A 10,360-nucleotide genomic window follows, 5' to 3' on the forward strand; every position below is an offset into this window, starting at 1 on the left:
CCACCGGGTTGCTGCTGAAAAGGCCAGGGAGGAGAAGTTGAGGACTGGAGGGGTGGGGGGGGGGGGGGGGGGGGGGGGGGGGGGGGGGCGCCATCGCCATGGGGAGCGGGTCAGAAAGGGAGGGCTGACTCGGGGCGAGCAGGTGACAGGATATGGCTAGTCGGCGGGGGAAAGGGGCGGGCTGCCCTTCGACCCGGCTGATCACTTGGAATGTGAGGGGGCTGAATGGGCCGGTCAAGAGAACGAGAGTAATCTCGCATTTGAAGGGGCTGAAGGCGGATGTAGCAATGCTACAAGAGACCCATTTGAAGGTGGCGGACCAGGTCCGCCTGAGAAGGGGGTGGGTGGGACAGGTGTTCCACTCAGGACTGGACGTAAAGAACCGAGGGGTGGCGATCCTGGTAGGGAAGAGGGTGTCGTTCGTGGCGGCGGAGGTGGTGGCGGATAAAGAGGGTAGATATGTCATGGTGAAGGGTAGGCTGCAGGGGGAGAAAGTGGTGATGGTTAACGTGTATGCCCCGAACTGGGACGACGCTGGCTTCATGAGGCGCCTACTGGGCCTCATTCCGGACCTGGAGGCAGGGGGCCTGATCATGGGGGGGGACTTCAACACAGTGCTGGACCCCGTGTTGGACAGATCGAGTTCAAGGACGAGTAGGAGGCCGGCAGCGGCAGAAGTGTTAAAGGGGTTTATGGAGCAGATGGGAGGGGTGGACCCCTGGAGGTTTGGGAGGCCGAGGGCGAGGGAGTATTCCTTTTTCTCCCATGTCCACAGAGTCTATTCTAGAATTGACTTTTTTGTATTGAGCAGGGGACTGATCCCGAAAGTACGGGAAGTGGAGTACTCGGCCATAGCGGTCTCAGACCACGCGCCACACTGGGTAGATTTGGAAATGGGAGAGGTGCGAGACCAGCGTCCGCTGTGGCGCCTGGATGTGGGGTTGCTGGCGGATGAGGAGGTGTATAAGAGGGTCCGGAAGAGCATTGAAAGATATCTGGACATTAATGACACGGGGGAGGTGCAGGTGGGGATGGTATGGGAGGCCCTGAAGGCGGTGATCCGGGGGGAGCTGATCTCCATACGGGCACATAGGGAAAGGAGGGAGAGACAGGAGAGGGAGAGGCTGGTGGGGGAGCTTCTGGACGTGGATAGGAAATATGCGGAGGCACCAGAGGAGGGGCTGCTGGGGGAACGGCGTAGTTTGCAGGCTGAGTTTGACCTGTTGACCACCAGAAAGGCGGAGACACAGTGGAGAAGGGCGCAGGGCGCGATTTATGAGTATGGGGAGAAGGCGAGTAGGATGTTGGCGCATCAGCTTCGTAAGCGGGATGCGGCTAGAGAAATTGGGGGAGTGAGGGAGAGGGGTGGGAACATAGTGCAGAAGGGGCCAGAAGTAAATGGGGTTTTCAGAGACTTCTATAAGGAGCTGTATCGGTCAGAGCCGCCGACGAGGGGAGGGGGGATGGAGGGCTTCTTGAACAAACTGAGGTTCCCCAAGGTCCAAGAGGAGCTGGTAGAGGGGCTGGGGGCGCAGATAGGGTTAGAGGAGCTAGTCAAGGGGATTGGGCATATGCAGTCGGGGAAGGCGCCGGGGCCAGACGGGTTCCCGGTGGAATTTTACAAAAAATATGCGGATCTGGTGAGCCCTGTGCTGGTGCGAGCCTTCAACGAGGCATGGGAGGGGGGGGCTCTGCCCCCGACAATGTCGCAGGCACTGATCTCTCTGATCTTGAAGCGGGACAAGGACCCCGTGCAGTGTGGGTCATATAGGCCTATCTCGCTCCTGAATGTGGACGCCAAGCTGCTGGCAAAGATCCTGGCTACCAGGATAGAGGATTGTGTGCCAGGGGTGATACACGAGGACCAGACGGGTTTTGTGAAAGGGCGGCAGCTTAATACGAACGTGCGGCGACTGCTAAACGTCATCATGATGCCGGCAGTGGAGGGGGAGGCGGAGATAGTGGTGGCATTGGACGCGGAGAAAGCATTTGATAGGGTGGAGTGGAAGTACCTGTGGGAGACGCTGGAACGGTTTGGATTTGGGGAGGGATTTATTAAATGGGTGAAGCTGCTCTATTCGGCCCCGACGGCAAGTGTAGTGACGAATGGTAGGAGATCGGAGTATTTTGGGCTCCACCGGGGGACCAGACAGGGGTGCCCCTTGTCCCCCCTGCTCTTCGCACTGGCAATTGAACCGTTGGCGATGGCACTGAGGGGCTCAGGGGGGTGGAGAGGGCTGACAAGGGGCGGGGAGGAGCACCGGGTATCGCTATACGCGGACGACCTGCTGCTATACGTGGCAGACCCAGAAGGGGGAATGCCGGAGGTGATGGAACTGCTAGCAGAATTCGGGGACTTTTCGGGGTACAAGCTAAACTTGGGTAAGAGTGAGGTATTTGTGATACACCCAGGGGACCAGGAAGAGGGAATCGGGAGACTCCTGTTGAAGAGAGCAGGAAAGAGTTTTAGATATTTAGGGGTGCAGGTGGCAAGGAACTGGGGGACTCTCCACAAGTTGAACTTTTCTAGGCTGGTGGAACAGATGGAGGAGGAATTTAAAAGGTGGGACATGGTGCCGCTGTCGCTGGCGGGCAGAGTGCAGTCCGTTAAAATGACGGTCCTCCCGAGGTTTTTGTTTTTATTTCAGTGCTTGCCCATCTTCCTCCCTAGGGCCTTCTTCAAAAAGGTGACGAGCAGCATCATGAGCTACGTGTGGGCGCACGGCACCCCAAGAGTGAGGAGGGTCTTCTTGGAGCGGAGTAGGGATAGTGGAGGGCTGGCATTACCCAACCTTTCGGGGTATTACTGGGCGGCTAATGTATCGATGGTGCGCAAGTGGATGATGGAAGGGGAGGGGGCAGCTTGGAAACGAATGGAGAGGGCGTCCTGTGGCAACATAAGCCTGGGGGCCCTAGTAACGGCGCCATGGCCGCTCCCTCCCACGAGGTACACCACGAGCCCGGTGGTGGCGGCCACCCTCAAGATCTGGGGGCAGTGGAGGCGACACAGGGGGGAAGTGGGAGGTCTGATGGAGGCACCGTTAAGAGGGAACCATAGATTCATCCCGGGGAACATGGACGGGGGATTCCAGAGCTGGCACAGGGTGGGCATCAGGCAGCTGAAGGATCTGTTTGTAGATGGGAGGTTTGCGAGCCTGAGAGAGCTGGAGGAGAAATTCGGGCTCCCCCCGGGCAACGTGTTTCGACATTTGCAGGTGAAGGCATTTGCTAGCCGCCAGGTGGAAGGGTTCCCCTTGCTCCCCAGCAGGGGGGCGAGTGATAGGGTGCTCTCGGGGGTCTGGGTCGGAGGGGGGAGGATATCGGACATATACAAAGTAATGCAGGAGGCTGAGGAGGCATCAGTAGAGGAGCTGAAAGCCAAGTGGGAGGGGGAGCTGGGAGAGCAGATAGAGGATGGGACATGGGCTGATGCCCTGGAGAGGGTTAATTCTTCCTCCTCGTGTGCGAGGCTTAGCCTCATTCAATTTAAGGTGCTACATAGAGCCCATATGACGGGGACAAGGATGAGTCGGTTCTTTGGGGGTGAGGACAGATGTGTCAGGTGTTCGGGAAGTCCAGCGAACCATGTCCATATGTTTTGGGCATGTCCGGCACTGGAGGAGTTCTGGAAGGGGGTGGCAAGGACGTTGTCGAGTGTGGTGGGATCCAGGGTCAAACCAGGATGGGGACTAGCGATTTTTGGGGTTGGGGTGGAGCCGGGGGTACAGGAGGCGAGAGAGGCCGGAGTACTGGCCTTTGCGTCCCTAGTTGCGCGAAGAAGGATACTGATACAGTGGAAGGACGCGAGGCCTCCAAGCGTGGAAACGTGGATTAATGACATGGCAAGCTTTATCCAGTTGGAAAGGGTCAAATTCGCCCTGAGAGGGTCGGTACAAGGGTTCTTCAGGCGGTGGCAGCCTTTCCTCGACTTTTTGGCTCAAAGATAGGGTGCAGAGGTCGCAGCAGCAGCAACCCGGGGGGGGGGGGGGGGGAGGGGGGGAGGGGGGGGGGGTGGCAACAACGGGTGTGGTGGGTTATTTAAGGTTGTAATGCGGGCAAATTTGTTCGCAGTTCATGTTTGATGTTAATTGTTGCTTTGTTTGTTTTTGGGGGGGAGGGGGGGAGGGACAGCGCGTGCGGGGGTCGGGCGGGGGGGGGGATATTTGTTAAGAGGGAATAGTTTGTAATAGTCTATGGTTAGGGGGGGTAAATATTTTCATGTAAAAAATCTCTTCAATAAAAATTATTTTAAAAAAAAAGTATGTTTAAGGCTGAGGTGGGCAGATTTTTAATCAGTAAGGGAATCATGGGTTATGGGGAAAAAGTGTCGGGGAAATGGAGTTGAGGATTATCATATCGAATCAGTCATAATCTCATTAAATGTTGGAGCAGACTCGATGGGCTGAATGGCCTACTTGCCTTTATTAGCCTAGGCATATTGTTTAAGAGCAGGGAGGCTATGCCGAAACTTTATAAAACATTGGTTGGGCCACAGCTGGAGTATTGTATGCAGTTCGAGAATCTAGATTACAGGAGGGATGTGATTAGCACTGGAAAGGGTGCAGAGTGGATTTACCAGGATGTGTCTGGGCTGGAGAGTTTTAACTATGAAGAGAGATTGGATAGAATGAGGGTGTTTTCCTTGGAGCAGAGGAGACTGAGGGGTGACATGATTGAGATGGAGAAAATTATGAGGGGCATAGGTACAATAGACAGGAAGAAACGTTTCCCCCTGGTGGAGGGATAAATGACCAGGAATCAGAGATTTAAGGTAAGGGGCAGAAGGTTTAGAGGGGGGTGTGAGGATTTTTGTTTTTAACCAAGAGTGTGGTGGAAGTTTGCAACTCGCTGCCTGAAAGTGTGGTGGAGACCCTCATAACAGTCAAGTATTTAGATGTGCACTTGCGATGCCAGGCGTACAAGGTTATGGGTGAAGTGCTGGAAAAGGGGAATCGAATGGTGGTTTTGACCGGTGCAAACGTGATTGGCTGGAGGGCCGTTTCTATGCAGTAGAACTCTATGGCTCTACCTCTGCTCCTATTTCTTTTGGTCTTACAGTCCACTCCAGCTCCTGTTTCTTCTGTTTTTATGTCTTGGGGTGATCACAATTTGTTATCTTCCACCCCATAAAAACACATTTTAATTAGTGTGTGAAGGAACAAGGCAGCAGCATTTTTTATACAACGCATTCTCATAGCCGATGAAATGGTGTCATTGTGTTTATTGTAGGAACCAGAACTGTCAATGTGATCACAACATGGTCTCACAAACAGCAGTGAGATAATGATCAGATCATCCGTCTTTTTAAAGTGATTGAGCGATAGATGTTGACCAGGGTACAGGGTTAAAGTTTTGTTAGTAACTGGATGCCCTTTTTTTAGCCATGTTGTCAGGCTCCTTCTGTTAATTATTATCGTCTTTTTATATATAAATAAATAAAGTATGAGGGGAATCCATTGAGTGATGGCAGCCTTAATATGACAGCTGGTCAACATGGCTGTAAAATACTTGCACATTAATAGGCACCTGGTCATCTTCAGCCAGCCTGAGGGAGCTAGCACCATCTCACACTGTTAAAGGGCTCTTTCCGTCTCCAAAATTATCTCCTGGTTCTTCGCTCTCCCCCACTGACCCTCCCACAATCCACACTCTCTGACACGTTTCTCCAATTGTCACCTCACTGCTGTTTATCTTACCTCCTGACGTGTTGATCACTGGACCTTGACCCCTTACCTACACAACCCTGAGCAAACCATCGCAAAAGCGGTATTCAGCGATATCGAAACTATAAGATAGCCGATATATCTGAACATTAAACTTTTAGAGATTGTGGAAGAAACACAGATTACTTTTAGGCAGGGTGTAAAGCATAACAGGGGAGATGATGATGTAGTGGTAACGTCACTTGTCTGATAATCCAGAAGCGCAGGGGACATGGGTTCAAATCCCACCATGGCAACTGGTGGAATTTGTTTAAATTAGGAAATTTGAAATTGAATCAGCTAGTCTAATTGAAACTAATGGCGCCGGAGCGTGGCGAACTTTCCCCCACAGATCCTCTTCCTACATCTCTAATAACCGTGCTAACCTTTTAAAACTTAATTCTAATATGAACACTATCTCTAACCTTTCTGTGTATCTATTGTATGTCCTATGTTTTTTCATGTATGGAACGATCTGGCTGGACTGTACACAGAATAATACTTTTCACTGTACCTCGGTACACTTGACAATGAATCCAAATCCAAATCCAATCATTGATTGTCGTAAAACCCATCTTATTCACTGGTGTCTTTTCGGGAAGGAAATCTGCTATCCTTATCCATTCTGGCCTGCATGAGATCCCAGACCCACAGCAATATGGTTGATCCTAACGACCCTCTGAAATGGACGAGCAAACTATTCGGTTCAAGGGAAGTTAGAGATGGGCCTTGCCAGCAATGCCTACATCCATAGGAACATAGGAACAGGAGTAGGCTATCCAGCCCTTTGAGACGGTTCCGCTGATATGTGGCCTGACTCCATATGCCTACCTTTCACCCATATCCCTTAATACCTTTGCTTAACAAAAATACATCTATCTCAGATTTAAAATTAACGCTGATCGAGTTGTCATTTGTGGGAGAGAGTTCCAAATCTCGACCACCCTTTGAGTGAAGATGTTCTTCCTAACATCTCTCCTGAATTTTTAGAATATGCCCCAAATTCTAGAATCTCCAACCAGTGGAAACAGTTTATCCCTGTCTTTTCTTGTTAATATCTTGAAGCTTTCGATCAGATCATCCCTTAGTCTTCAAGATTCTAGAGAAAACAGGTCTAATTTGTATAAACACTCCACATAACTTCAACCCCTGAAGCCCAGGTATCATTTTTGTAAACTTACATTGCACTCCCTCCAAGGGTAAAATATCCTTCCTGAGGTGTGATGCCCAGATTTATTCACGGTGACTCCAAGTGGGGTCTAACCAAAGTTTTGTGAAACTTTTAAAAATGTTTTCATGGGATGTGGACGTCACTGACTGGATCAGCATTTCTTGCCCATCCCTAATTACCCATTGAGGAGTCTACCACATTGCTGTGGCTCTGGGGTCACATGCAGGTCTGACCAGGTAAGGACGGCAGATTTTCTTCCCTAAAGGACATTAGTGAACCAGATAGGTTTTTAAGACAATGGTTTCATGGTCATCACTAGATTTTTTTAAATTCAATTCAAATTTTACCATCTGCTGTGGTGGAATTCAGACCTGGTTCTTTGGATTACTAATTCACTGTCAATACCGTTACAACACAGCCTCTTACAGCATAACTTCTGGGTCCTTATACTCCAATATTCCAGATATAAAGGCCAGCATTCGATTTGGCCTTCTTGATTACTTTCTGAATATGTTCATGTCATCCATGTACCTGAACGCCAGATCTCTTTGGGCATCCACTGAATTTAGCTTCATACCATCTAGAAGGGCAACACTGGTAGCACAGTGGTTAGCACTGTTGCTTCACAGCTCCAGGGTCCCAGGTTCGATTCCCGGCTTGGGTCACTGTCTGTGCGGAGTCTGCATGTTCTCCCCGTGTCTGCGTGGGTTCCCTCCGGGTGCTCCGGTTTCCTCCCACAAGTCCCGAAAGACCTGCTTGCTCGGTAATTTGGACATTCTGAATTCTCCCTCTATGACCCGAACAGGCACCGGAATGTGGCGACTAGGGGCTTTTCACAGTAACTTCACTGCAGTGTCAATGTAAGTCTACTTGTGACAATAAAAATTATTATTGTAAGTACCCTGCTCTATTCTTTTTCAGTCCAAAATGGATAACTTCACACCTTATTACATTGAAATCCATTTTCCACAGTTTGGTCAAAGTCCCTTTGTAATTTTATGCTGTTATTTACACCGTCTACAATGCCACCCAACCTTTTGACATCAGTAAATTTGGATATATGACTTTCTATCATAATAATCTTTATTAGTGTCACAAGTAGGCTTACATTAACGCTGCAGTGAAGTTACTGTGAAAATCCCCTAGTCGCCACATTCCGGCGCCTGTTGGCGTACACTGAGGGAGAATTCAGAATGTCCAAATTACCTAACAGCACGTCTTTCGGGACTCTGTGGGAGGAAACCGGAGCACCCGGGGGAATCCACGCAGACATGGGGAGAACGTGCAGACTCCGCACAGTCAGTGAACCATGCTGGGAAGCGAACCTGGGACCCTGGCACTGTGAAGCAACAGTGCTAGCCACTATGCTACCATGCCGCCAATCTATGCCATCATCCAAGAATAATATGAACAATTGAGACTCTAACACGGATCCCTGTGGGACTCCATCAGTCACATCCTGCTAATTAGAGTATCTACCCATTACCCCTACTTTCTGTCACCTGCCACTCAACCAATTTCCCAGCCAGGTCAGTAATTTTCCTCCAACTCTGGAAAAACGTGGAGGCTTTGGAGAGAGTACAGAAAAGGTTTACCAGGATGTAGCCTGGTATGGAGGGTATTAGCTATGAGAAGAGATTGAATAAACTGGGATTGTTCTCCCTAGAGAGACGGAGGCTGAGGGGTGATCTGATAGAAGTTTATAAAATTATTAGGGGTATAGATAGGGTAAACAGTTGGAGGCACAAGTTCAAGGTGAGGGGCGGACAGGTTCATTGGAGATGTGCGGGGGAAGTTTTTTTACACAGAGGGTGGTGGTGGTCTGAAATGCACTGCCAAGTGAGATGGTTGAGGCAAAAAAGGTAGTGACCTTTAAGACTTATCTGGATAGGCACATGAACAGACGGGGTATAGAAGGATACATGTGGTTGGTCTAGATAGGACACGTGATCGGTGCAGGCTTGGAGGGCTGAAGGGCCTGTTCCCGTGCTGTATTGTTCTTTGTTCTCTGCTCCGTTGGCTTCTACCTTAGTAAACCGTCTCTTATGTGAAAGAATCCCGTGAAAGAATTTAAAGGAATACAAAATTAAGCTAATAAATTGGAGAAAAGCCAATCATGAGGGACCGCAGAGATAATTGTGGGTAACAGTCACAAAATATGATGTAGAGCAGCCAATGGGAAATATTTAAAATGGTGTTCAACAGAGTGCAGGAAAAATAAAAAGAACAAACATGAGGCGCTATGGATCAATAAAGACACAAGGGAAACATTGAAGATATGAAAAGAGACATACAATAAATACATACGTTATCGGAAAGCAACGCACTGGAGAATATGAAGACTCTCGGAGAGAATTAAAAAAACAGGAAGGCAAAGAGGAACTCTGAAACTAAATTATCAAGCAACAAAACGGGAGATATTCCATCAGCACAAAAACAGGAAAGTCGGGATTTGAATAGGTCCACTAAGGGATGTACAGGATGAAACCTCAAGCAGCAATAGAACAATCGTAGGAACATTAAATCACCAATATTTACCAAGGAGACAAATCAGATGGACATGAGATCAGAAATTAAGACTTGAAATGATATCACCACATTTAAAAATAGATGAGAACTATAAATAAACTAATCAAGCTCAAAGAAGTTTAAAACTCTGGTCTGGATGGATAATATATATTTTTTAATTTAGAGTACCGAATTTTTTTTTTTTCCCAATTAAGGGGCAATTTAGCGTGGCCAGTCCACCTACCCTGCACATCTTTGGGATGTGGGGGTGAGACCCACACAGACACAGGGAGAATGTGCAAACTCCACACGGACAGTCACCCAGGGCCAGGATTCGAACCCAGGTCCTGAGCGCCGCAGTCCCAGTGCTATCCACTGTGCAACATGCCACCCTAGGATGGATTATATTTTAATAGGCTCTAGAGGAGAGACAGTAGAGACACTGGGCTGGATTAATCATTTGGGAGATTAAGGGCACAATTTAGTGCCCAAACAACAGAGTCCCGTTTTGGGCATGTATAGTGGGGTGTTTCTTGGCACCTGTAGCGCTGCGAAAGACCTTGCTATCAATCGGGACCGTATTTCTTGGTCTGTGCGAGGTACACCCCAGCAAAGCAGGCCCGATACCTCGAGCCCCTCCCACCTGGGGATCCCTCTAACGCCCCACCAGGTTTTCGAGCTCCCCCCTCACCCCACCTCATGATAGCAGGGCATCCCCAGGCCTCGTGTGGACAACCTGGCACACGGGCACCTTGGCACTGCCACCCTGGCAGTGCCACCCAGGAACCTTGGCAGTGCCCAGGTGCCCAGGAGGCAGCAGGAGTACCAGGGTACCACCCTGCCTAGAGCCCACCCACCCAGGGGCCTCCATGCGCAGGCCTGCCTGTGAGAAGTGCTACACATCCCTTATACCCCTTGCACCCCAATGTGGCTATGATGGTAACTGCTCACTTAAATATGTAAACCTGGATCTCGCAGC

This window comes from Scyliorhinus canicula, chromosome 6 (genome assembly GCF_902713615.1).
Source record: "Scyliorhinus canicula chromosome 6, sScyCan1.1, whole genome shotgun sequence".
Classification (NCBI taxonomy): Eukaryota; Metazoa; Chordata; class Chondrichthyes; order Carcharhiniformes; family Scyliorhinidae; genus Scyliorhinus; species Scyliorhinus canicula.